The 27,873-nt window shown below is 39.0% G+C and overlaps 1 long non-coding RNA gene across 2 annotated transcripts in view; it reads left to right on the top strand.

Annotated features, from left to right (window-relative positions):
• LOC115835153 overlaps positions 1-27,873 on the top strand; it is a 201,766-nt gene that overhangs the window by 122,917 nt on the left and 50,976 nt on the right. For both annotated transcript variants that reach the window (XR_004030098.1, XR_004030097.1), the window contains exons 3-4: positions 11,356-11,414; positions 15,170-15,262. This is a non-coding gene — a long non-coding RNA (uncharacterized LOC115835153). The remainder of the gene's footprint in view (positions 1-11,355; positions 11,415-15,169; positions 15,263-27,873) is intronic.

Raw genomic sequence — 27,873 nt, 5'->3', positions numbered from 1 at the left:
GCCTATGTAAGTCTTGGATTAGTCAACTTTTATTGAGTGAATGATGTATACAGCTGTCCTCACTTGACTTCTTTGTTATACACAAAATTTCAGTCTTATTTTTATTAGACTGTTGGAATGTTGACTATATGACTGTATGTATGACCACGGGCTCTACATATAGGCTGTATGACCTCACTCCTTCTCGGCGGCCATGGCAGATTTACTGATCTATCAGATAATTGTTTTCTGTGGAGCTCAGAATCCATTTTAACATGGTGTTCCAGACAACTGTCACGAACCAACCAGAGTAGGTATGAGAGCCAAAATCAATTTTATTTTTTTAAAATTGTATGAAAATCTTTTTAAAAAGAATGTCATCTTTGTTATTTTTTTTCCAAATATGGTACATGCTAAGAATAAAAATCAAGGAACCAGCACAGAATCTGGTTCTAGTGAAAAGTTCACAGAAGAAAGTAAAATCTCATCTAAAGTTCTTCCTCCCGGCCTGTGCAGTGGCTCACGCCTGTAATCCTAGCACTTTGGGAGGCTGAGGCAGGTGGATCACCTGAGGTCAGGAGTTCGAGACCAGCCAGACCAACATGGGAAAACCCCGACACTACTAAAAATACAAAATTAGCCAGGCATGGTGGCAGTTGCCTATAATCCCAACTACTCGGGAGGCTGAGGCAGGAGAATTGCTTGAACCCAGGAGGTGGAGGTTGCAGTGAGCCGAGATCGCGCCATTGCACTCTAGCCTGGGCAACAAGAGTGAAACTCTGTTTCAAAACAAAAAAAAATTATTCCTCCAAGATATTAGCATTGTGATTTTTAGAGAGTATTGTTTTGTACACCTGTCTTTGAAAACACAAATTAAGCTGAGTACAAATAATTTTATAAAGATGGGATTTTTTATATGCATATCATTTAAAATAAAACATTTTTTCTTGAATTGAATGGAAGGAAGAAACATAATGAATTGCTGAACCTCAGATTGTGTCTTTACAAGGGAACTTCATTCTTTAAAGTACCTCAAAGGCTAAGAAAAACAATATAAAACACATGAAGGGGATGAGAAAAAAATATTTTTAAATGAATGTTTCAAATTGGTTATTATCTATTAACTGTAGAATTTTTTTGAAATATGAGAACACTAGTTTATGCCTCCCCATGCCCTGCTTGCATCACCTGGGTTTTTCTAGTAAAATTATTTTACATTGTTGGAATTTATAACATTTGTATTCTATCTTGTAACCGTAATTCTCACAGTTGTTTAACCTTTGTTCAACACTTGAATTCATTTAGTGCTCACTACCAGCCATTTTACCATGGCTTTTCTATTGAGTTCTTTTATTTTGAAGCATCATTGGTTTGCTGTATTTCGTTATTAGGTACCTTCTTCAGGAAAGGCTCATAAATGTTGTGGTTTTAGTTTTGAATGTGCTTGAGGGCATTCTCATCTTTATACCTGAAGAAATGGTAATTAAATTATCCTTACAATTCTGTGATCCAGGCAACAAAATGATGCTAGTATTTCTTTCTTTCTTTTTTTTTTATATATTTTTATTATACTTTAAGTTCTAGGGCACATGTGCACAACGTGCAGGTTTGTTACGTATGTATACATGTGCCATGTTGGTGTGCTGCACCCATTAACTCATCATTTACAGTAGGTATATCTCCTAATGCTATCCCTCCCCCCTCCCCCACCCCACAACAGTCCCCAGTGTGTGATGTTCCCCTTCCTGTGTCCCAGTGTTCTCATTGTTCAATTCCCACCTATGAGTGAGAACATGTGGTGTTTGGTTTTTTGTCCTTGTCATAGTTTGCTGAGAATGATGGTTTCCAGCTTCATCCATGTCCCTACAAAGGACGTGAACTCATCCTTTCTTATGGCTGCATTGTATTCCATGGTGTATATGTGCCACATTTTCTTAATCCAGTCTATCATTGTTCGACATTTGGGTTGGTTCCAAGGCGATCATTAAAAAGTCAGGAAACAACAGGTGCTGGAGAGGATGTGGAGAAACAGGAACACTTTTACACTGTTGGTGGGACTGTAAACTAGTTCAACCATTGTGGAAGACAGTGTGGCAATTCCTCAGGGATCTAGAACTAGAAATACCATTAGACCCAGCCATCCCATTACTGGGTATATAACCAAAGGATTATAAATCATGCTGCTATAAAGACACAGGCACACGTATGTTTATTGCAGCACTATTCACAATAGATGCTAGTATTTCTCTGTGGAGTAACTGAAGGATGGCCCACATCTCCAGTGTGTAGGTGTTCCTTGGAATGCTGTCTGAGGTCTGAAGGGGATAAGCCTTTGTTTAAATGAGCACAGGTTACACCAGGAGGTTCCCTTGGTATCCCCCGTGTTACTCCATCTCTCTTCAATCCCTTTCTGCTCTTGGCCCAGACACATACCTTTTCCTTCTTTACCATGTGGATTATAATGCTGGCCTTGGTCCATCCTCTGTGAGCTTTAATTTCTTTAGCACCTGCTTTGGAAAGATTTTGTTTCTCACAAAATTTCCTCTTCCTTACTCATCAGGAAAATGCATTCTGTGCTTGGCACCTCTGAAAATTGAAGTAAATGATTTCTCTAAGCCTTTCTGCAGGTTTTGCTATTTATTCCATTAAGATTTTCCTTGCCCTCTTTCTCTCATTTTTTTCATGGCCAGTGTTTCCTCAGTTTCAAATATGGTTGTTTGCTTCCAGCTGTTCTTTATTATATCTAAAAACGAGGTGTTTATCAGAAATCTGTTCACCTATAGCTCTGACAGTCTCCATAGTTCAAAGTCTCATAACTACTTAGTGAAATCTAACTTGGTTTCTACTTTGGTTTCTTGCCTATTACTAAACAGCAGAGGCCACTATAATAAGCTTTTTTTATTAGCAAGATGCGAATTCAAGATATTTTCACCATAATCTAACTAATTTGGGGTGATGACTGCTTTGTGATTTTATGGGAAAGACAGAGCAACAAATATAAGATGAGTATTACTTTAATTGGGAGAGAAGAGGGAAGGTGGAAATGATCTAAACCTGCTTAGGGGCTTCAGAGAAGACAGTACAAAGTTTTGACATTTGAAGGGAGACTTGAAGATCAAGTCAGAGTTTGTCAGAAAGTCAAGCCCTTGGGAAAAATAAAACAGAACACAAGATGCACCATGACATGGCAGCAGGGAAAAGCATGGTGGGCCATGGAAGCTAAAGTTGCTTAGTGTGGTCTGGAAGGAGCTGAAGTCGCTTAGTGTGGCCTGGAAGGAGGAGAGTTAGAATCTGTGGCTGATGAGGTAGGCAGAGTCAACCATACCATGTTTTGATTTTATCGTGTAGGTAAAGGAAAGACGGGGGATAATGTTGAAAGGGGAATTTGATATAACCCACATGCCATGGGGGTCCCTCTGGCAGGAGTGGGGCCGTTGTCAAAGGGTGATCCTGCAGGCAGGGAGACAAAAGGCTACTGTAAGTATGCAGGTGAGAGATGACAGCCATGATGTGGGCTGACTGACTGCAAAGGCAACAGATGTGGGGTGATGAGGGGGCCACCGTGAGAGAGATGTCTTAGATGATTTCGAAGACAGTGAGTCTTTAGAGGAGAGATCAACAGCTCTGGACGTAATTGACCAGTGTGCAATACTAGCTCTGTCCCTTATTGTTTATACTATCATGAGAAATTCACTAACCAACCTTTTCAAATCAATGTCTTCATCAGTACACAGGGATGAAAGTGCTCAACCCAAGACTGTTGTGAATAATATATGTAAAGCCCCTGGGAGAATGCCAGCCCAGTGACCCTTCAAAATGAGCTAGCCCTACCTGTCTCTACCCTTCTGGCCATCTAAGGTTCTTTGCCTCTAGAAACAGTCATGTTGTTAACTCTCTGAAGAGTGGAATGAAAATTCTGAATTCTGGGGCCACCCTAGCACCCACCTTGTACGGTATTACTAAATATTTCAGACTGCAAGTCAGGAATATAAAATCAATCGAACTCTGGCTGCGTAATTTTGGCATAACACATCTTATTAGTCACAGGATGAACAGCGATTTCAAACAAACTTTGCTTGCCATTTCTCAGAGCTGGAATCAATGTGGAAGGAATGGTGTGGAGGAAGTATTGCTACTTATACTATCACTATTATTACCACTGTTTGTTCACTACTTGAGTTTTATAAGGCATTATAATTTTACTGTTTCTACTATCACTATTACCATTAGTTATTTGCTACTTGAATTTCGTAGGTCACTATAATTTTAACAGACATTTTAAATGTCTTTTAAATATATGCTACACACTGTGTGCCAAATATTTTAATAATGTTGTATCACTTGGTTCTTACAATAAACTTATGAGGTAGGAATTTTTCGTCTATTTTACAGGTAAGGATATTGAAGCTAAAACACTATAAATAACTTGATCAAGGACACTTGGCTAGGACTTTGAAATATATAAACTCTAGAAAGAAAATGTATCAGTTAGTTTTTGCAGAATAATGAACCACCCCTAAGGTGCAGTGGCTTCAAATAACTACCATTTATTATTACTCATGAGTTTAAGGGCCAGTTGGGTGTTTCTGATGATCTGGGTCAGGCTTGGTTGATATTAACTGGGCTTGCTCCTGCATCTGTGTTCAGATGGAGGCCTGCCTGAGACTGGCTGGTCTTAAATGGCCTTTCTGGTTTTTGGCTGGCTCTTGACTGGAGCAATGGGAGTGAGTGGGCCTCATCAACTAGCAGGCCAGCCTGAGCTCATTCACATAGAAGACAGGGAGTGTTCCAAGACCAACAACAAATGTGAGCAGACACTTGAGGCTCAGGTTCAGAATGTTGCTTCTGCTACATCCTTTTGCAAAAGCAGCACAAGTTCAACACAGATATAAAGGATGGAGAAGTAAATTACACCTCTTGGTGGAAGAAGTGTAAAGAATTGTGGCCATTTTTGTTACCTACCACACATGCTTATATGTGTTGGGCTCCAAAGCCAGTGATCTTGCAGTGCTGCATTTTAATTTTATTCTTATTTTAAGGATAAAAAAACTGAGGTTCAAAGATCTTAACTTGCTCAGTCTCTTGACTGGTAAGCAGCTGGCCCTGATGTGAAGCCAGGCATGCATGACTCCAACCAGTGAATTTTTACTGGGCCTGGTTGCTGGAACTCGGTTTTCAGAGTCTGTGAGATGTAGAGTCATTCACTCTTGTGGGTAGAAGGAACCTCAGAGGTTATCTGGTGCATTAGCTGATACACTTTTGAATCTCATAGGTCACTATAATTTTAAAAGACATTTTGGAAACCAACACAGAGTAGTTAAACTATTTTTTTTCCTCCAAGTCAAGGCATTTGCTTGTCATTCTCATTTCATTATGAAAAAGAAATGTGATGCCAAAAAGCATAATTTTTAAATAAAGGACAGTTGTTTAAATTGAATTAATACAGTATTGTGAAAAACGTGCTACTTTTGTTTATATTTTGTTGTGGTAGCTTTACATCAGTCCAAAGAGCAGAATTTAGGAGCCCCTAACCTAGACTACTATTCTGTTTAAGAATCCCCTCTAAAACTTTCCTAACATGTGGTCTTCCGTTCATTGCCTGTGTAATTCTAATGACAGACAGCTCACTATTACCTGAAGCAGCTTATTCCATCTTTGGAGATAGGTACAAAAGAATATATATTTTTTTTATTTTATTGAAAGAAAATCCTTCCTGGTGACATCTATACATTAGCTGAAGTTCATCTGTTGGTGCTCAGCTAGAGAAGTTGAATGCACTAAGGTGTTTGAAAATAGCCATCATGACTCCCTAAGTTGTCATTACCCCTAGTCCCTTTGATCTCCAGTTATACAGCATTGGCATTGAGCACCATCTACTTTCATACTGCTCTCAGGCTCTACCCAGTCTGCCGACATTTGCCTTCATGTGGATGTAGACCTCAGTTTAAGTCTTTGGGCCTGGCCTGATTAGCTGTAGTGGATTAGGTCATCCATTTTCTCTTTCTTTTTTTAATATTATTAATTATTCTTTATTTATTTATTTTTATTATTATACTTCAAGTTCTAGGGTACATGTGCACAACGTGCAGGTTTGTTACATATGTATACATGTGCCATGTTGGTGTGCTGCACCCATTAACTCGTCATTTACATTAGGTATATCTCCCAATGCTATCCCTCCCCTCTCCCCCCACCCCACAACAGGCCTTGGTGTGTGATGTTCCCCTTCCTGTGTCCAAGTGTTCTCATTGTTCAATTCCCACCTACGAGTGAGAACATGCGGTGTTTGGTTTTTTGTCCTTGCGATAGTTTGCTGAGAATGATGGTTTCCAGCTTCATCCATGTCCCTACAAAGGACATGAACTCATCCTTTCTTATGGCTGCATAGTATTCCATGGTGTATATGTGCCACATTTTATTAATCCAGTCTATCATTGTTGGACATTTGGGTTGGTTCCAGGTCTTTGCTATTGTGAACAGTGCTGTGATAAACATACGTGTGCATGTGTCTTTATAGCAGCATGATTTATAATCCTTTGGGTATATACCCAGTAATGAGATGGCTGGGTCAAATGATATTTCTAGTTCTAGATCCCTGAGGAATCGCCACACTGACTTCCACAATGGTTGAACCAGTTTACAGTCCCACCGACAGTGTAAAAGTGTTCCTATTTCTCCACATCCTCTCCAGCACCTGTTGTTTCCTGACTTTTTAATGATCGCCATTCTAACTGGTGTGAGATGGTATCTCATTGTGGTTTTGATTTGCATTTCTCTGGGAGAAAATTTTTGCAATCTACTCATCTGACAACGGGCTAATATCTAGAATCTACAAAGAACTCGAACAAATTTACAAGAAGAAAACAAACAACCCCATCAACAAGTGGGCAAAGGATATGAACAGACACTCCTCAAAAGAAGACATTTATGCAGCCAACAGACACATGAAAAAATGCTCATCATCATTTTCTCTTTCTACATACGATTTTTCTATTAATGAGGTGTAAGATCATATTAGCCTTTGCACAAAATCTTATCAAGCTGTTGACTTGAGGCTCAAGTTAAGTCTCAATTTCTGTATGAATGAAATGAGAGCACTGCACAGCTGTTTTAAAGGCTCAATAAATACTTATTAAAATCCAATATGACTTCAATAGCATTTATAGAATATATTTTATGAACTAGTCCCTATGATAGTCACTAGGAATCTAGAGAAGAAAAGCTAATTTCTATTCTCAAAGAAATCAAAGTGCAGAAAGTAAAACAAACATGCAAAAACAATAAAGCAACAAGATTATCATTTTTTTTTTTTGGTGGTATGTGCAAAGTGAGATGGGAGAATAAGAAAAGCAGCATCAATGCCTTCCTGGGGTTCAAGGAAGACTTTGTAGAGGCCGTAGCATCTGAACTAAGAGCTAGAGATTGTGTAAGATTGGCCAGTTGGCCCTGGTTTCTCTACCTCTCGGGGAGGTAATACACCATACAGATGAAAGAGCACAAGCTTTGGAACCAGAAAATCTGGATTCTAGTCTTGGCTCTGCCACTTCTCACAGGTCAAACTCACTATATCTTGACTTCCTTTCCAAGGACATTATTGCCCCATCTCAGTATTGTGAAGATTAAATGAGATAATATGCATAAAGTTCTTGGTATAATTCTGGTGCACGATGTGGTAGGTATCATTGTTCCAAGTAACTTAAGATGACCCAAGTACCAAGGACTGCTAGCCTGACTGAGGAAACACTTTATCTTCATTCACCTTACCCTCTGTGCTCTGCAATGAAGTGTGCACCCGGAATGTGTCCCTTACATGTCAGAATCTTCAGATAATGGCTTTAGGAAGAACACGTGAAAGGGCCAAGAGCTGCTGCAGTGAAAAGTGCTGACATTTACCAGAGCGTAGTCTGAGGCAATAAGGTTCACATTGCTCTTTTGAAACGTAATCACCAGAAACTCAAAATTAAGAAAAAAAAAGTTTTAAAAAAATTTTTAAGAAGAAAAATACAGTCATTTATTTAATAATGAAAGATTCTATAAATCTACTGAATGTTTTATTGTTTAACTTTTAAAAATTGTACTTCTGAAGCATTTAAACCATTATGTAGTTCTCAAAATTGTATTGGTTATTTTCTCTCTGTGACATTTGTAAATATGTTTGACCAAATAATTCCAATTTAACTATACTTGCAGGTAAAAATTAAGCAAGTGTTTTCCATTGTTCTTCCTTTTGACTATTTAAATTTTGATTTTTATTTTATTAATGTGATTTTGGTTTCAGCCAATTGAGTTTTTAATCACTGTAGTGTTTGAAATCACTGGAAGCTTCTCAAAGGAGAAAAATATAATGGGAAAATTAACTCCTAAATAATTTCTGTGCAAGTCTATGGGAATTTTCTTCTATCAAAGAATTACTTCCACTTTTTATGGCAGCTGAAAAAAAAATCCACATTTTTTCCTTTTGTTAAATCTTCAGAGTGCCAGAACTCAAAAATATTTTTTAAAAAATGAAAATAAATTTGAAGAAAAATCACAGAGTAAAAACAGTGCAAAAGACAGCCATATGTCCTTTATCCATATTTTACTGTTGTTAACATTTTGCCCCATTTCCTTTACCATTTCTTCTCTTTTTTCCACACACACATGAGCATGCATGTGCGCACACACACACACACACACACACGCAGCTTTGGAGAGCCATTTGAGCGTAAGTTGCATATATTATAGCTTTTATCCTAAATATTACAGTGTGTACTTGCTAGAAATAATGGTGTTTTCTTACATAACTGCAAGGTGGTTATTAATTTCAGTAGATGCTGATGTAATACCTTGATATAATCTGCTGTCCCCATTCCAGTTTTGTCACTTGACTCAATAATATCGTTTATAGCATTTTTTTTACCTCCATTATGGGATCAGTCAAAGGCTAAGTATTGGCTTTAGTTGCCATGTATCTTTAGTCTCCTTCAATCTGAAACATTTCTATAGGCTTTCTTTTTCTTTTATGATACTGACATTAAAAACAAATACAGCCTCCTCCCTGCTTAAAATAGAGTGTATCTAATTTGCAGGATGGCAATCTCATATTTCCTCATAATTTGCTTCAGTTTATGCATTCTAGGCCACTTAAGTGACGTCCTTCTCAGGGCATGGCATTTGGAAGTACATGGTGTCCATCTGCCCCTCATTGGTGATGTTAACGTTGATCACCCAGTCAAGGTCATTTTTCATTTCTCTACCGTTTAGTTACTATTTCTCTCTTTCTCTTACCAATCAGCAAAATGTAGGGAGACATTTTAAGGTCATGCAAGTACATATCATTCTCCTTATCAAAATTTCCCCATAGATTTAACATCTATGGATGATTCCTTTGTCTGAACCAGTTTTATACTATGATGGTTACAAAATGATGATTTTTTTCCAACTTCAGAACTTCTGTATTTACTAGCACTTCTAATTTACCATTTTTACTTATATCTATCTATCTATCTATCTATCTATCTATCTATCTATCTATCTATATCTATCTATCATCTATCTACCTAATCTATTATCTATCATCTATCTATCTAGATTTATCATAAAAATGGACCCAAGGATTCCTATTTTTAAAGTTCTATAATTAATCACCACTTTTAATTAATTGGTGGTCAAATCATGTCATATTCAGTCAGTGGTAGCCCCTTCAAGCTGGCACCTATGTACTTGTGATATGCTCTCAACCACTTTTTGAGTATTTCTTTACTTTCTGGCACAACTCATTTTTCCAGACTCATGTTATACACAACTTGCCCCAGCTTTGAAATCAGCCATCTCTCTGTGGTGCCCTGGTTCCTTTTGGTGGGGAATGGCATTAGAGACAAAAATCTGGGAGCTAAGTATGCTCATTGCTACTGGAGTGTCTTTGCTTCTAGACCCTTTCAGCAGACAGAGCTAGGAAAGAGCCAGGAAAGGTATACACAAACACATATACATTAGAAAACCTGAATCCCTAGCAATAGCCTCCAATTTCAATCCACCATCATAGAATTCTTTATTTCCTTCTTCTACTCCATATTTACACATCCTTTCTTCCACAATGAAAATTCTGGATCCCATCAATATCAAAACATTTCTTTATTTGCTTACTTCCATAATATACGTAAAATAGTTTTTGAATTGCTTCACTTAAACCACTACAAAAAACAAACTCATTAAAAAGAGTTCAGAATGTATGGTTTCCCACCCTCTACCCTGAGCATATATATAGTTGAATGCAGTGTTCATGTGACTTTTGTTAAACTTTTCTACCTGTTTCTCTGGTCAGTGAGGTTATGCAATTCATTTGAAATACACTTGGGTTCAATTTTATGGTTTGCTTTCAGAATTTTTTTTGCCCTTCCCATATTTATTGGATACATTTTATTTTCTTTAACGTGTAAAACATTAACAGCTTTTTAAGCCAAAGCCCTGTGAGCAGCTGTATTTAGAGGAGTGTCACTCTTTCCCATATCTCTTTCTCCCTGTTTCCTCATCTCTGTAGGTAACCAATTTAATTGCTTTCTGTTTTTCCTTTCCTTGTTTCTTTTCTTTCTTTTGTAGGGGGTAAGGTTAAGCAGAAACTTGTATGTTTTCTTATTTTCTCTTATATTTTACACAAAAGATAGCATACTATATACGCTACTTTGCATTTTGCTTTTGCACTTAACGGTATCTCCTGGAAATTGCTCCAAATTAGTGTGTAGAGATCATCATTTTTTTTAACAGCAGCATAGTACTCTATTGTGTATATATACTATGGTATATTCGACCAGTCTCTTATTCTTGGATATGTTTAGGTACTTTCCAATATTTTACATATAAAAATAGTGTTGCACTGGGTAACACTATGTATATGTAATAATAAACATATATTAAAGGTGTATATTCAGGGTTAAATCTTAGAAGTAATATTGCTAGGGTTAAGGGTAAACACATATGTAGTTTTTAAATACGTTGTCAAATTATCCTCGATAGGTGTTATGGCAGTTGGCATTTCCACTAGCAGGAGAGTGCCTGGGAAACTCAACATTTTGATCTTTATGCTCACATAATGATAACTCAGAAGGGATTCAGGAGCCAGGACAGAATGAAGATCAAATGTTAGGTGTAAAGTTCAGTGGGAAAATGGATGCCCATACAAAATCAATTTACAAAATGCTTTTTCAAACCCTTGGACACTATCTGCTTGAGGGCAGGGTGGTCTTAACACATGGTAGGTGTTCTGTAGACATTGACTGTTTAAATGAATTAAAGAATAAACTGGCAAAAATCTGGCATTGCCCATGGGAATAAATAAACCTGGCCAGGAGATTATTTTGAAGTGACAAATCTCACCTCCTCTCTCCTCATCTCTCCTAGACAGACATTTCCTTGTTCCTGGGGACTGAGCAGTTTGAAGTTTCCAAAGATGAAAACATGTAAGTCGTCCTTGCATAAGAAGATGGGGCTGCACAGAGGCCTATTGTCTGCAGGGACATTGAGAGCTCTGTGGTGAAAGAGGATTGTCCTCAACTGCAGCCTGGTCTTTTTTCAGCCTGAGCATTGCCTTTTCTCTCTGGAATGTAATATTCTACCCATGCTCTCTGAGTGGCATTGTGCAGTAGCAGGGTCAGGAATGGGAGGGTGCAGGTGGGGAAATGATCTTTGTATAGGCAACCCAGTAAGTCAGAGGCAGTATCAGAGGGCATGGCTAGGCCTGGGTCTCTGAATAAGTGCTTTGTGCAGGTCTTGGTGGCAGTGGCTGGAGAAGCACCTTCCTCTTGCAGCTTACCTGGTGGCTGAACAAAGCAGCCTTTCAGGCCTCGGGCCCCACAGCAAACATTGCGCAGGTGATTGACCTGCTCTCTTGCCCTGCAGTGGCCCAAGGATCGCATTTCTGCCTGGCATTTCTTGTGGGTCACCACTAGGGCCTGTTCTTCTTCCAGGACTGTAGGGGAAATGGTGACAACAGCCAATGAGGAGATGGGGCACTGGTTCCAAGGTCAGACAGGTTACTAGAACTCTGAGGACGTTTTCTCAGAATCACAGGGAGCAGGCACAGCCAATCTAGATGTCTGTTGGCTCTTGGCATGGTCCACACTACACTAGCAAGCACTCTTTCCCTGGCTTCCAGCATTTATAAAATTTCTTTTCTCATATGATCTCCATGATAGTCTTGGGAGATCCCTAGGACAAAATTTACATGGAGACAGTGGAACCATACTGTGCTGAAGTGCATCCAGGATGGTGGAGTCTTCTGACTCTCAATTCAATTTTTTTGGACACAATTATGCACAGTATCATGGGGATTAGTGTGATGATGGGGCAAAATTATATGCTGTAACCTTATTTTGGGTTTTGTTCTGGCTACTCTGAAGAGACCTGAATGGGCAAGAGATGTTTTCCTCTTCCTTACCATAATAGAAGAGGTGAATCTTTGTGTTCTGAGTTTGAGTTCCTTGTCTAAGGGATTATTAATAGTTTCTATGCATCAGGATTAAGAACAAAAATTGTAAAGCACCTGGAGAAAAACACACATAATTCTATTTGGGCTTATAAACTCATGGTTTATAAGGTGCTATGGGCCCAGGAAATAGAACGGGATTCACTCAAAGGTGAAAGGAGATGTTTTCCTTTTCTCTGGTGGAGACAGGGGTAGGTAGTGCTTTTAGTGTTTCCATGAGTGGCAGAGATCTGTGACCTATGTGTCTGATGCATCAAAGATGGGGAGGTGTCTGTGAGAGGATTGTGGAGGCTGCCACTGAGGTTTTACGAGCAGGCATTGGTTCTGCGGTCAGGCCTCTGTTGAGTGAAAAGGACTATTGTGAAAGTACATCTGAGCCCACCTGAAGCATCCTCACCTGCTAGATGGGGCAGGACAAGTTCGTCCAGTAGCCTCATGCACAAAACAGACAATTGGAAGATGAGGATATGATGGAGTAATCTCTTACTTTTTGGACACCACGTCAACCTCCTTGATTGTCTTTAAAACCCTAGGAAGAGAAGGAATTCCCCTTCAAAAGTGACTGAAATGGAATCCTTCTTGTCTGTAGCAAGCTGAGACTCAGAGTCAAATTTAATTCACTTAAAGAAAGTGAAATGATTTGTTCATTTATTCATTCGACAAAATTTATTGAGTGGTTACTATGAGTCAATATGATCTCAAAGAATGTCAGTATGTCCTTCTCTGGACACCTTAACAAAGTTTGATTAAAATGAATTCATTAGATATTTGGCCTCTGTCATGATTCTGTTTTCTCTGTCATGTTCCCTCTTCATGAATCGTTGCCCCCCAGTGTTTGCATAAATCTGACTCTTTCTTCAAAATGTGGTTCAAATACTTCCTTTTTTTGGCAGATACTCATGTTCTCCCATCCAACCCATAAATCAAGGTGTAGCTCGGTTTCAGTTTGAGCATGGGCCAGGTCTGCTTACAGGTCCAGGCATGCTTGAGGCTATTGGGAAAACTTCAGGTTTGTATCTGATGGAACTATTTTGGGGAATATTGAGGATCCTCCTGTGAAAGAAGTCATAATGTTTCCACTTGTGGGATCCAGACAGACACATTTGGGCATGTCTGGAGAAGCAGTTGAGAGGCCTTAGGTTTTAGGAAGTGGGTAGCTGACTCCCAAGAAAAAACCTATGCTCTGGCCACCATTTGGGTTTGTCTCCTAACCTGCCTTAGGCTTTTTTAAAGGATGGATCTTAAGCGGCACAGAGTTGCCATACATAGAAATGAAAATAACTGCTTTGTTTAAATATCTACAAACTTTGGGATAAGAGGCATACAGTTTGGTACTGCTTTCTCTGTTCTTGGAGGTTTATACAAAAGGGATAGAAATGTTCTTCTCCAATTGTCAGAATATTACCAAAATTTTTGATGCTTTAGCACATCAAAGCCTTTGGGTCATTGAACATCAGGCTTCGCAGAGCAGAGGTAAAAGGGATAAACCAAAAAATATGTGAGACAAGTCTCAATCAGTTTAGAAGTTTATAGCTTGATTTTATGCATCTTAGTGGGACAGAAGTTACAGGCAGATGTCAATACATGTAAGGTAGGCATTGGTTCAGTCTCAAAAGGCAGGACAACTTGAAGTGGAGGGTGAAGTGGGGGTGTCCTTCCAGGCCAAAGATTTTCTGGTTGGCAATTGGTTTAAATATTTAAGCTATTATCTAAAGTCCCGGAATCAATAGAAAGGAATATATGCATTAAGATAAGAAGTTGTGGAGACCAAGGTTCTTATTATGTAGATGAAGCCTCCAGGTAGTAGGCTTCAGAGAGAGTAGATGGTAAATGTTTCTTGTCAGAGTTAAAAACATTCCAGACTCTAAGTTAATCTTTCTTGGATCAGGAAGAGACCTGGAAAGGTAAGGGGAATCTCTCCAGAATGTAGATTTCCTTGACAAGAGACAGATTTGCAGGGCCATTTCAAAATATGTCACCTAAGTATATTTTGGGGGTAAAATACTTCGATTTCTTTCAAGACCTGCTATCTGTCATGTAATGTTATATTGGAGTCACATTGAAATTTGATATTTCATTGTTACAAAGAGTCTTTTGTCAGTCTTAAGATTTCTATTTTCATGTTAATGGTGATCAGTTATGCCTGAATTCCAAAGGGAGAAGGATATAATGAGGCAAGTCTGACTCCCCCTTTCCCATCATGGCTTGAACTAGTTTTCCAGGTTGACTTTGGAATGCCCTTGGCTGAGAGGAAGGTCCATTCAATTGGTTGGGGGGCTTAGAATTTTACTTTTGGTTTACAAGGGCTTGGTTGAGTACTATAGAGGAGCAGTGGGCACCTTGACGCCTAGTGCCCAGGTGCAGAGGCCTGCATGAGTAGAATTGTTCAGGAATAAGGAGTAAGATTCTGCCTGTGGAAGTCCAGAAATTATTTGGTGGAGAGATCTTGAAGATGATGGAGGGTCCTGTTTTAGTCCAGTGGGAACAGAATGCTACAACATTTGTGGTGTTTTGGGTTAATGTAATCCAGAAGCAGAGAGAGTGGGGGAAGGAATGATGGACACTGGGGAAATCTGATGGACAACACTGTGGCAAGTCCAAGGCAGCTTGAAATGATCACTGGGAGAGAGTTGTGTTTTAAAAAGATAATTCTGGAGGCAGGCAGATTGGAGATAGGTAAAACTGAAGAAGGAAAAACTGAAAACCTGTGACATTTCTTAATATTTCTAGGACTGCTCCTGACCACAGGATATGCCTGGTCCAGGAAATGGCCACATTTCCCCCCTCAGGACCTCTACTTGGATGGGCTGTCTTGGAAATAAGGTGAACAATTAGTCTTTATTCTGAATTCTCTTTTGATGACTCTGTTTTCTAGTTATTAAAGAGCACTTTAACTTAGAGGTATTTGTTTATAATCCTTCATTTTGTGAGTTTTTTTTTTTCGATAATCAAAGCTTTGCCTCAAGAACTAATTTTTGCCTACATTATAGGTTTCTAGAAACCATTCTGGGACAGTAATGAAATATGAATAAATGAAATATAATCCCTCCAGTTCGATTCTCAACCCTCCCATGTTTTCTCCATTTTATCCTGAAGTTATAAGGATACTCCTATCCTTAAAATTTCTGTTTGCTTTTTAAGGCACCCAATAATGTTGATTGACCTTCACCTCTTCCTTGAGTCAAACATACACACTCACACACACCCATGCACACTCACACACCACATGTCTCTCACCCCATCCCTGAGGTGCTTGACCTCCTCTCACCAGAAACAGTGGCTCTCTAAAGCAGAAGATCAGGGACTTACTTTGAAGAGATGATGAACCATGCAGTTTGAAAAATTACAGCTAGGGCTGGGCAAGGTGGCTCAGTGGCTCATGCCTGCAATTGTAGCACTTTGGGAGGCCAAGATGGATTAATTGCTTGAGCCCAGGAGTTCAAGACCAGCCTTGGCAACATGGAGAAACCCTGTCTTTACAAAAAAATACAACAATTAGCTGGGTGTGATTGCATGCACCTGTAGCCCCAGCTACTTGGAAGGCTGAGGTGGGAGAGTTGTTTGAGCCTGGGAGGCAGAAGTTGCAGTGAGCTGAGATTGCACCACTGCACTTTAGCCTGGGTGATAGAGCCAGACCCTGTCTCAAAAAAATAAAAAGAGAGAGACAGAGAAGTTCCAACTGGAAATATTGCTGTTTCCAGAAGGTCAGGGAATCCCCACCTTTTCAGGATGGAAGCCTATTGACCCTTATGCCACTTGCAACTACTTTCAGGCTTACACTAGCCTTTTAAAAAAGTCAAGTATTATTTGATTACATTTTCTGTACTGGGAATGAATGTAGGAATTTTGCATATGTGGCAATGGAAAGCAATTTACTTTGGAGTCCAAATACAGGAATCAACCAAAATAATTATTGTAAACAAATTTATAATTGTTGTTATATTGCCATCCATGCCATTGGGATAATAAGAGGATCTTCTCCTATGGTGTGTGTGCATGGTGAAGATCCACAGGGCTATGAAGACGGGCTGAGGAGTCACATGGACAGGGCAGGAGGGCAGATTTTCATGGGTACTTGTAATGACATTGTGCACATATTTCTGGAAACTGATTAATATAGTTCTTAGCAATTTGCATATTTTTGAGTGACAATGATTTTAAGATATTAAATTGAAATTGGTCCATTATATTATTATATTTTAAAACAATAATTAAGCTCTTTAACAGTTTGGATAACTAAACTTTAAGAGTATCATTAATCCGGACATGATCAGAGCTGGAACATTGCAGTTAAAGGAATGCATTTGTTCTTTTTTAATACGTCTTATCTAGAAAGCACATAAAATGGAACTTAAAGTTAACTTACTGTCTTTGTTTGTGTTGCTATAAAGGTACACTTGAGGCTGGGTAGTTTATAAAATTAAAAAAAATGTATTTGGCTGTTGGCTCTTTGGGCTGTACAAGATACATGGCAACGGCATCTGCTCAGCTCCTGGTGAGAAGCTCAGGCTGCTTCCATTCATGGCAGAAGGCTAAGGGGTGCTGGTGTGTGCAGTGATCCCATGGTGAGAGAGGAAGCAAAGGTGAGAAGGGGAAGGTGCCAGGCTCTTTTTAACAACCAGCTCTTATGGGAACTAACAGAGCAAGAACTCACTCACTACTGTGAGGATGGCACCAAGCCATCCATGAGGAATTTGCCCTCAGGACCTAAATACCTCCATTAGGCCCTACCTTCCAACATCACTACTCTGGGGATTAAATTTCAATGTGAGGTTGGAGGGGACAAACATCCAAACTACAGCACTTACTTTATCAATTTTCTCAACAAAACTATAAAATATGCAACCCTATTTTCAATATTAGAATTTGCCAAAATGGCTAGCCTTCTTTTCCCTTTAAAACGACCTTAAAGAGTAAAATATTAAATAAATAGAAGGGAGAAACCTAAAAATCAAGTCAGCTGATTTATGGTCATGTGATTTTCAAAAATCTGTTCTCTAACCAGGCCTGCATATGTAAAGGAAGGCGCAAACCTTCCATAGAGTTTCAAATCCTCTTGTACCCAAACATCATATTTCCTCAGAACTGGCTTAACGTTTCTTGGTCAAGCCATATAACCTGTTCTAGAAAGGAACCCCCTCTGTCTCATTTTTATGTGTACAAAAAATGGTTAAAATGAGACAATGTCACTTTTTTCTTTTTATCCTGAATGGTGGCTGCCAGCTATTAAAATGCTAATTACCCCAAAAATACAAAAACACCAAATACAGGAGCCAAAGACAGCCAGAAAACAAGAGGAATGAAGTCTACTGAGTGATTAATCATTTGATTAACCAGGTAAGTCTCTGGCACATTACTAATTAGCTCACTTACAAAGCCCTGCACTGAGCAGCCCCGGTTTGATTAAAGAGGTGCCGAGCCATTCAAACTCTGATGCTTGAGCTGCTTTTATAAAACAAAATGTGACTTTCATGCTAAGCTCATCTCTGTAATCCAGAGATGACTTTTCAGGCCTCTGACACTCAGACCTAGGCAAATAAATCAAAGAGCCAGAAAATAGTCCTGTGAAAACAGCTCCGAGAATATAATCTGTCTTCTAGGACTCTTTATTCTAATTTGTAAAAGGGATTGTCTAAGTTCTGAGGTTGCAGTAGCTACTTGTTGGTGGCCTATTGAGTTATCTGCAAGTATTGGTAGAAGATTCTGCCTTTGTAGAAAGGCATAAATCTGCTCTCACTCCACTCTATTCCTGTGGTAGGATTTATGAGATTTAAAAGAAGATATTTGACATCGTTATTACAGATCTTCTCAACTTTACTATGGAGTTTGCCTTTAAAATATACTCACAGTTTATTTCTTCTTGGCCAAGTATTTCTATTCTTAGTCATTTTAATGGATTCTTTTTTTCCCCAGATGGAAATATCCATCTTCTCTGTGGTACTAATTTAGAGTGATCCTGACTGCCTACAAAATTAAGGAGGTATAATAGACTCTTTCTGCTCCATGATTCTACTTTGGATTCTCATACAGAGTATTTACTTCTTTATTTTTTCAGCTTGCTTAAAATAACTGAATAATTTTTCATGCTGTACACTGTACCAATGAGTTTAGCAACAATTCTATTGTAGTTTCCTTTGTAACTATTGCAGGAATTAAAAAAAAAAACTAATAGAAATGTTGGTTGTGTTAGCGGAAGTACAGTGTTAAGGTCAAAGCCAAATTCTTATCTTATGACATTTCAGGTTGATCACATCATGGCTGGATATCATCTCCACTCTGGGTGCCATATTCCAAAGGGTTATTTACAAAAAAGAGCTTGTCTAACAATGGCCAGGAAAGAGAGGGTCATGTTGGGACATCTTGTCATGGGGGAATAGCTAAGGAAGAAGAGACCAGAGTGGATATGGACATAGCACCTGTCTTTAAATATCTGAAAGATGGAATGAAATCTACTCTTGTTCACTGTTGTAACTCCAACATGTAGCAAAGTGCCTGGAAAGAGCAAGCATAAGCAACAGTGATCATGACTTTTTGAATACATAGTATGTGCCAGTCATTGTAATGGTGTTTTGCTTACCCTATCTTACTTAGAAATTATTATTATCTCCAATATATAGTTGAGGAAGCTCTGGCTCAGAAAGATTAAGAAGCTTGTTCTAAATTGCATGGTACACATCTAATCTAGGAGTCAATACAGGTCTGTGTCTGGGGCCTGAGTACGTCTCTCCATGGCAACCTGACTCTCATGACACCTGTCTTGATGCCACAATGAGCTTGATGTTCACTGGGGGTCCGAGTTGGAACTTTGGTGATCAAATCTTAGGACTTTTATTTTTTTGCTTATGGATGAGGAATTGAGGGTTGGGGAACTGAGGTTATGTAACTGGTATATTCCAGAATCAGGACTAAAATCCGAGACTTTCTACAAAACCCAGTCTCTTGATCACTATGTTCCATCTCCTCTCCGCTATGAACAACTCAATACGTGCTTGATTTTAGCTTGATCTGGACAAAATACTGCTGCTTTAAGTGAGAATCTCCATTATATCTACCTTCTTCTGCTTAACTTTTGAAAACTGGGAACTCCCTTGTCTTCTGTACCTGAATTCTTGGTTTGCCCTTAACTGGTATTCAGTTTTTCTCTGGATTCTTTATCTGCCCTGCTCCAGCTGACCTTCCTGTTGGAAATGTGGATAATTATTATCTAAGTTTACTAAGTGTTTTGTGTAGTGTCAACGTATCAGATCTAGTACGGCACTAAGTGCTTATCCTCCCAACATTTAAATATTACTTTTAACAATCTTATGAATAGAATTATTGTTGTCTATATTTCATAGATTAGCAATCAGAGTCTCAGAGAGGTTGAGCATATTCTCAAGGTCACATAGCTAGTTAATTTAGCCAGGGAAATCAGGCAAGAGAAAAAAATAAAGGACACTCAAATAGGAAGAGAGGAAGTCAAACTATCTCTGTTTGCAGATGACATGATCTTATATCTAAAAAACCCCGTAGTCTCAGCCCAAAAGGTCCTTCAGCTGATGAACAACTTTAGCAAAGTCTCAGGATAGAAAATCAGTGTGCAAAAATTACTAACATTCCAATACACCAACAACAGTCAAGTCAAGAACCAAATCAGGAACACAATTCCATTCACAATTGCCATAAAAAGAATAAAATACCTAGGGATACAGGTAACCAGGAAGGAGAATGATCTCTACAAGGAGAACTACAAAACATTGCTCAAAGAAAACAGAGATGACACAAACAAATGGAAAAACATTCCATGCTCATGAATAGGAATAATCAATATCATTGAAGTGGCCATACTGCCCAAAGCAATGTATAGATTAAATGGTATTCCTATTAAACTACCATTGACATTAATCACAGAACTAGAAATATCTATTTTAAAATTCATATGGAACAACAACAAAAAGAACCCAAGTAGCCAAGGCAATCCTAAGCAAAAAGAACAAAGCTGGAGGCATCATACTACCTGACTTCAAACTATACTACAGGGCTACAGTAACTAAAATGGCATGGTACTGGTACAAAAACAGACACATATGCCAATTAAACACAATAAAGAACTCAGAAATAAGGGTGCCCACCTACAACTATCTGATCTTTGACAAACTTGACAAAAACAATCAATGACAAAAACAAACTTGACAAAAACCGAAGGATTGCCTATTCAATAAATGGTGATAGGATAACTGACTAGCCATATGCAGAAGATTGAAACTGGACCCCTTCCTTATACCATATACAAAAATCAACTCAAGATGGATTAAAAACTTAAATGTAATACTCAAAACTATAAAAAACTCTGAAGGACAACCTAGGCAATAACATTTTGGACATAGGAACAGGAAAACATTTCATGATGAAGACGACAAAAGCAATTGCAACAAAAGCAAAAATTGACAAATGGTATCTAAGTAAACTAAAGAGCTTCTGCACAGTAAAGGAAACTATCAACAAAGTAAACAGATAACCTATAGAATGGTAGAAAATTTTTGCAAACTATGCATTGGACAAAGGTCTAATATCCAGCATCTATAAGGAACTTAAACAAATTTACAAGAAAAAAGATTAAAAAGTGGGCAAAAAATAACAAACACTTCTCAAAAGAAGACAAGCATATGGCTAGCAATCACATGAAAAAAAGCTCAACATCACTGATCATTAGATAATTGCAAATCAAAACTGCAGTGAGATAACATCTCACACAGTCAGAAGAGCTATTACTAAAATGTCAAAAAATAACAGATGCTGAAATGATTGTAGAGAAAAAGGAATGCTTACACACGGTTTGTGGCCGCATAAATTAGTTTAACCATTGTGGAAGACAGTGTGGTGATTCCTCAAAGACCTAAAGACAGAACTACCATTCAATCCAGCAATCTCGTTACTGAGCACAGATCCAAAGGAATATAAATTCTATTATAAAGACACATGCATGTATATGTTTATTGCAGCATTATTCACAATAACAAAGACATGGAATCAGCATAAGTGTCCATCGATGATAGACTGGATAAAGAAACTGTGGTACATATACATCATGAAATAGTATGCAGCCATAAAAAGAATGAGATCATGTCCTTTGCAGGAACATGGATGGAGCTGGAGGCCATTATCCTTAGCAAACTAATGCAGGAACAGAAAACCAGATACTTCATGTTCTCACTTATAAGTGGGAGCTAAGTGATGAGAACACATGGACACATAGAGGGGAACAACACATACTGGGGCCTACTGGAGGATGGAGGGTGAGAGGAGAGAGAAGATCAGGAAAAATAACGGGTACTAGACTTAATACCTGGGTGATGAAATTGTCTGTATAACAAATCCCCACAAGACAAGTTTACCTGTAAAACAAACTTGCACATGTACCTCTGAACTTAAAAGTTGAATAAAATATTTATTGATGAGCTTTAGAAAAGTTTTTTATATTTTACTATTACTCAATGTATACTTTTACAAATATTGGTACTTGATGGAAACAAGCACAATGTCTTATAAAATATTGGCATCTGTTAAAAAATGAATGGACAATTCAGGTTAATAGTAATAATAACAACAATAATACATATATTATTTCTACTATGTGCATGCTACTGTGTTCCCTTCATGCTTCCCTTCACTTGCCAATGTTTCCTTCATTCCTTGCAAAGAACATAAAAAGCCTCTTATTAATCAGTTATCACTACGTAAGTATCATTATATCAGTTTGTTCTCACACTGCTCTAAAAAACTGCCTGAGACTGGGTAATTTATAAAGAAAAGAGGTTTAATTAACTCATAGTTCTGCAGGCTGTACAAAAGGCATGGTTAGGGAGGCTTCAGGAAACGTACAATCATTGTGGAAGGTGAAGGGGAAGGAAGGAAGTCTCCACTTGGCCAAAAGGGGAGAAAGACAGAGAAGTAAAAGACACACTTTTAAACAAACAGATCTTGGGAGAACTCTATCACAAGAACAACAAGGGGGAAGTCTACCTCCATGGTTCAATCGCCTCCCACCAGGCCCCTCCTCCAACACTGGGAATTACAATTTGACATGAGATTTGGTTGAGGACACAGAGCCAAACCATAGTATTCCACCCCTGGCACCTCCCGAATCTCATGTTCTCACATTTCAAAAGACAATCATGCCTTCCCGAGTCCCCCGAAGTTTTAACTCATTCCAGTATTAACCGAAAAGACCAAGTCCAAAGTCTCATCTGAGACAAGGCAAGTCCCTTCTGCCTATGAGCCTGTAAAACCAAAAACAAGTTAGTTACTTCAAAGATACAATGGGTGTATTGGCATTGGGTAAATGGTCCTGTTATAAAAGGGAGAAATCAGCCAAAACAAAGGGGCTATAGGCCCTATGCAAGTTTAAAACCTAGCAGGGCAGTCGTTAAATGTTAAAGCTCCAAACAATCTCCTTTGACTCCATGTCTCACATCTAGGCCACACTGATGCAAAGGGTGGACTCCTAAGGTCTTGGGCAGCTCCATCCCTGTGACTTGGCAGGGTACAGCACCCTAAGCTGGTTTCACAGGCTGGCATTGAGTGCCTGTGGCTTTTCCAGGTGCATGGTGCAAACTGTTGGTGGAGCTACCATTTAGGGTCCTGGAGGATGATGGCCCTTTTCTCACAGCTCCCCTAGGCAGTGCCCCAGTTGGGACCCTTTGTGGGGCCTCCAGCCCCGTATTTCCTTTCCATGCTGCCCTAGTAGAGGCTCTCTATGAGGGCTCCACCCCTGCAGTTCAGGCCAACTTCTGCCTGGACATCCAGGCATTTCCATACATCCTCTGAAATCTAGCAGAGGCTCCCAAGCCTCAACTCTTGCCCTCTGTGCACCCATAGGCTTAACACCAAGTGGAAACCTTGGCAGCTTCTGGCCTGCACCCTCTGGAGCAGTGGCCTGAGATGTATCTGGGGCTTTTTTAGCCATGGCTGGAGCTGGACCAGTTGGGATGCAGGGAACAATGTTCTGAGGTTGTGCAGGGCAGTGGGGACCTGGGCCCAGCCCACAAAACCATTTTTCCCCTCCTAGGCCTTCGGGCCTGTGATGGGAGGAGCTGCTGTGAAGGTATCTGAAATGCCTTGGAGGCATTTTCCCCATTGTCTTGATTATTAACATTTGGCTTCTCTGTACTTACGCACATTTATGCAGCAGGCTTGAATTCCACTCCAGAAAAATGATTTTTCTTTTCTACTACATGGTCAGCCTGCACATTTTTCAAACTTTTATGCTCTGCTTTCCTTTTAAATATAAGTTCCAGTTTCAGGTCATTTCTTTGTTTATGCAAATGAACGTAGGCTTTTAGAAGCAGTCATGCCACATATTGAACACTTAGCTGCTTAGAAATTTCTTCTGCCAGCCACCCTAAATTGTCTCTCTGAAGTTCAAATTCCACAGATCTCTACAACAGGGGCACAATGCCGCCAGTCTCTTTGCTAAAGCATAACAAGAGTGCCCTTTACTTCAGTTTCCAATAAGTTCTTCATCTCCATCTGAGACCTCCTCAGCCTGGACTTCACTGTCCATATCACTATCAGCATTTTGGTTACAACCATTCAACAACAGTCTCTAGGAAGTTCCAAACTTTCTCCCTTCTTCCTGTTTTCTTCTGAGCCCTTCAGAGTGTTTCAACCTCTGCCCAGTTCCAAAGTCACTTCCACATTTTCAGGTGTCTTTATAGTAATGCTCCACTTCTTTGGTACCAATTTTATATATTAGTTCATTCTCACACTGCTATAAAGATCTACCTGAGACTGGGTAATTTATGAAGAAAAGAGGTTTAACTGACTCATAGTTTCTGCAGGCTGTATAGGAAGCATGGCTGGGGAGGCCTCAGGAAACTTACAATTATGGTGGAAAATGAAGAGGAAGCAAGCACATCTTCACATGGATGACAGCAGAGAGAGAGAGAGAGAGAGAGTAGGGGAGTTAATACACACTTAAACAAACAGATCTTGGAGGAACTCTATCACAAGAACAGCAAGGGGGAAGTCTGCCCCCATGATTCAGTCACCTCCCGCCAAGCCCCTCCTCCAACACTGGGAATTACAATTCGACATGAGATTTTGGTGGAGACACAGAGGCATTATCATCAATTTAGGTAAAAAAAAATATAGAAAGGTATAAACAAAAATATAAGTCACTCACGTCTTGAAGACAATAATGAAGTATCAAATAAGGAGACTTAGGCTTACAGAAATGAAGTGACTTTCTCATAGTCATTCAGCTGATAAACAAGCCTTGTGCCTTGATTTCCGTTCCATAAAGGTTGAATGGCATATATATTTTAAAGAGGAGCAAATGGATAATTTAGATGTTAGTTAAGGAGAAATAGACAATGATGGAAAAATGTTCAAAAGACTTACAAAAGTTGGTGAAAACTTATAGAAATGTCATGAAAGCCTTAGTAAGGCATAAATAAAAACTTTAAGTGACATTAACCTGTCTGTAAAGCTATGTTTCAGTGGACAAATGAGCCCTTTTTAGTTCAGAGGAGATTTAGTTAAGTAGGCCCTCCTGGTTAAGGAAATAAAAAAAACAACTGAATATGCATCTATGATTCTAGAAGAAGAGTGTAGCTGGATTTGTGTACATTGGGCACATGTGTGTGATTTTTCAAAGGCTGTGCTCCTTAGTCTTTGATATATGGAGTGGTGGTGATAGAGGAGTTTGCCTTCTGAGATAGAGAAATAGATATCCAAACATCTACTTCCTATGATGTGAAGTTAGGAAACCTCGCTGAGTGGATTGGATTGGAGCAAGATGTGCTGGCAAGAAAAGGCCCCCAAGAAACCCAATGACCCCAAAGAGTAATTCATTTGGAGGGAAGAGAAATCTGATGACTTCTAGGTTTATATCTCCAGCCTGTATCTCTTTCCTAACGCCCAGACTTGTATATCCCACCTAATATCTCCATTAACTAGGTCCAAAAAATAATCTCTTGATTCTCCCTGCTGAAATATTCCACTGGTTTCACATCTTTCCCAGAGTAAATATCTAAGTCTTTATGTGGCTTCCAAGGCGCTTTGTGATCTTAGCCTCTGCTTATCTCTCACTCCTTATCTCTCCTGTTCTCTACTTAGTTCTCTCTACTTCGTCCACACTGGCATCCTAGCTGTTTCTCAGCCATGGCAGGCATACTCTGACCTCAGGGCTTTTACATCTGCTGTCTTCTCTGCCTCAACTGCTCTATCTCCAGATATTCACAATGCTTGTCTCCTTGCTACATTCAGATGTCAGATGATACCTCATCAGCAAGGCCTTCCATAAACCGCCCACCTAGAATAGCCAGGACTCCCTTATTCTCCCACTCACTCCCTTGCTTAATACTTTACCTCTGTTTTATTTTATTTTTTTTTTCTTGTGCCTATAACTATCTGACGTATTTTATATATGTAATTTATTGGGCTGGTGGTGGACCAGTATCTGTCAGATCTTACAGACCCAGCCTTCCATAGTGACACCTTGTGGCATGAGAGGCAACACTAGCAGAGAGCTGACTTTAGACCCTCCAATTTCCTGTGGGGCTGGCATTTGTAATCAGGACTGAGTAAGCCCCAGAGGTCTCGGACAATTCTAGGTGGTGTGTTTTTTTAGTCATTGCATGTTTTGCAATAAGGTAATATATTCACATGGTCTAAAATGCAAAAGTAGCAAAAGATATCTGGTAAGGAGTCTCTCACTCACCCCTGCCCCTACTCACCCAGAATCCCTCCTCTGACATGATCAATTTCTTGTGTAGCCTTCTAGAGATATTCTATGCATGTATAAACACATACATATACAGATATATATATTTTTTCTTTTTTTGCACAAAGTATAGAGTATTATATGTATAGTACAGTGTCTTGCTTGTGGATTTGTTTTATAAATAAGAGGCCATGTAAAGTGCAGAATTTGTGTATGGTGTGATGACTTTTTACTCAAGTATATACCCATGTGATCACCACCTGGATTAAGATATGTATTTCCTGCACCCCCATGTCTCCCTTGTGCCTCTTCCTATTCTCTCCAGAGATAATTGCTATTCTCACTTTTATCACCATCTTTTAGTTTCTCCTGGTCTTGAATGCCATATAAGTGGAGTCATATATTATGTGCCATTGTGTTTCTGTTTCGATCAAAGCTATGTACTTTTTACAGAAAATTATATCTTGATGATTGTACCTCATAAGGATAAAGGACATACAGAACTTTGTCCTCCTCTTTTATGATAAAGAATGCACCATGCTTTATTTAACCACTCCCTCCTGATGTAGATGGGACTTGCAAGAAAACATGCACAAGCACACGTGCAAGTATATCTGTTGACGGAATACAAGAAAGTGGAATTGGTAGGTCATAGGCTATGTACCTGTATAATTTTGATAGGTGTTTCATTTAGTGCTTGTAGCAATGTACTATCAACAATATACAAGAATGCCTTTTTCCCACACCTTTGCCATCTGAGTATGTTTTCAAACTTTGGATCGTTGCCAGTTTTTTTTTTTTTTTTTTGAGACGGAGCCTGGTTCTGTCGCTCAGGCTGGAGTGCAGTGGCGCGCATTCTCGGCTCACTGCAAGCTCCGAGTAGCTGGCACTACAGGGGCCCGCCACTGTGCCTGGCTAATTTTTTGTATTTTTAGTAGAGACGGGGTTTCACCGTGTTAGCCAGGATGGTCTCGATCTCCTGACCTCGTGATCTGCCCGCCTCGGCCTCCCAAAGTGCTGGGATTACAGGCTTGGTGAGCCACCGCGCCCGGCCCCATTGCCAGTTTTTAAAAGCAAAATGGCATCTCAGTATATTTTCTCATTATGAGTGAGACCTAACATCGTTTCTTATTTTAAAGACCCATTTGTATTTTTCTGTAAACTATGTACATATAACTTAACTTTTTTCAAATTGGTTAGTGATATTTTCTCTCACTGGTTTCTAAGCACAATTTATGTATTAGGAAAATTATCCCTTTGATGTGATATGAATTACAAACATATCTTTCAAATATTTTGTCTTTGGACTATTTTTTGGCCATTTATGAATGGCTAAAATGTTTTATTTTTATGTGGTCATGCATCAACTTACTTAAAGTTTTAGGGTTTTGTGTTATTCTTTGAAAGCCCTTCCCTACTCATAGATTGTTTAAATAAATCACATTGTTTTCTTCTAGTCTTTTTATAGTTTCCTTTTAAATTATTAATAGTTTCAATAATTCTCTAATTCATTTTGGTGTAAGGTATGAAGTAGTGATCCCTATTTTTTCCCCAAATTGAATCTATCAACACTAACTCTGTTTATTCATGAATCCATTTTTTTCCCAACTGAAATGCCACTTATCATAATAAATTCCTCATGCATTTTGGTTTATTTCATAATTTGGCATTGTTCTATTTATATGTGTACCAGTTTAAATTACTATAGATTTAACATATTTTAATATTG

This window comes from Nomascus leucogenys, chromosome 5, assembly GCF_006542625.1.
Source record: "Nomascus leucogenys isolate Asia chromosome 5, Asia_NLE_v1, whole genome shotgun sequence".
Classification (NCBI taxonomy): Eukaryota; Metazoa; Chordata; class Mammalia; order Primates; family Hylobatidae; genus Nomascus; species Nomascus leucogenys.
The sequence above is the reverse complement of the archived record's forward strand: the minus strand, read 5'-3'. Positions and strand labels throughout refer to the sequence as shown.